The sequence below is a fragment of the Lolium rigidum genome, chromosome 3 (genome assembly GCF_022539505.1).
Source record: "Lolium rigidum isolate FL_2022 chromosome 3, APGP_CSIRO_Lrig_0.1, whole genome shotgun sequence".
NCBI lineage: Eukaryota > Viridiplantae > Streptophyta > Magnoliopsida > Poales > Poaceae > Lolium > Lolium rigidum.
The window spans coordinates 333,809,220-333,810,796 of NC_061510.1; positions in this window are offsets into that span (position 1 = coordinate 333,809,220).

Below are 1,577 nucleotides of genomic sequence, written 5' to 3' on the forward strand. Positions count from 1 at the left end.
TGCCAAGTAAAGTCTTTGATAGAAAGGTTGATACTAGATTTGGATTACTTGCGCAGTACCAGATTTCTTTGCTTGTCACGAATCTGGGTCTAACTCTCTGTAGGTAACTCAGAAAATTAAGCCAATTTACGTGAGTGATCCTAAGATATGTACGCAACTTTCATTCAATTTGGGAATTTTCATTTGATCAAGTCTGGTGCCTCGATAAAATCCATCTTTACGGACTGTTCTGTTTTGTCGATTACTGCCTTTTATTTCGCATTGCCTCTTTTGCTATGGTGGATGAATTTCTTTGTTCCATTAATGTCCAGTAGCTTTATGCAATGTCCGGAAGTGTTAAGAATGATTGTGTCACCTCTGAACATGTTAATTTTTATTGTGCACTAACCCTCTAATGAGTTGTTTCGAGTTTGGTGTGGAGGAAGTTTTCAAGGGTCAAGAGAGGAGGATGATATACTATGATCAAGAAGAGTGAAAGCTCTAAGCTTGGGGATGCCCCGGTGGTTCACCCCTGCATATTCTAAGAAGACTCAAGCGTCTAAGCTTGGGGATGCCCAAGGCATCCCCTTCTTCATCGACAAATTATCGAGGTTCCTTCTCTTGAAACTATATTTTTATTCGGCCACATCTTATGTACTTTACTTGGAGCGTCTGTGTGCTTTTGTTTTTGTTTGAATAAAATGGATCCTAGCATTCACTGTGTGGGAGAGAGACACGCTCCGCTGTAGCATATGGACAAGTATGTCCTTAGGCTCTACTCATAGTATTCATGGCGAAGTTTCTTCTTCGTTAAATTGTTATATGGTTGGAATTGGAAAATGCTACATGTAGTAACTCTAAAATGTCTTGGATAATTTGATACTTGGCAATTGTTGTGCTCATGTTTAAGCTCTTGCATCATATACTTTGCACCCATTAATGAAGAAACACCTAGAGCTTGCTAATTTGGTTTGCATATTTGGTTTCTCTAGAGTCTAGATAATATCTAGTATTGAGTTTTGAACAACAAGGAAGACGGTGTAGAGTCTTATAATGTTTACAATATGTCTTTTATGTGAGTTTTGTCTGCATCGGTTCATCCTTGTGTTTGTTTCAAACAACCTTGCTAGCCTAAGCCTTGTATCGAGAGGGAATACTTCTCATGCATCCAAAATCCTTGAGCCAACCACTATGCCATTTGTGTCCACCATACCTACCTACTACATGGTATTTCTCCACCATTCCAAAGTAAATTGCTTGAGTGCTACCTTTAAAATTCCATCATTCGCCTTTACAATATATAGCTCATGGGACAAATAGCTTAAAAACTATTGTGGTATTGAATATGTACTTATGCACTTTATCTCTTATTAAGTTGCTTGTTGTGCGATAACCATGTTTCACGGGACGCCATCAACTATTCTTTGTTGAATATCATGTGAGTTGCTATGCATGTCCGTCTTGTCCGAAGTAAGAGAGATCTACCACCTTAATGGTTGGAGCATGCATATTGTTAGAGAAGAACATTGGGCCGCTAACTAAAGCCATGAATCATGGTGGAAGTTTCGAGTTTTGGACATATATCCTCAATCTCATAT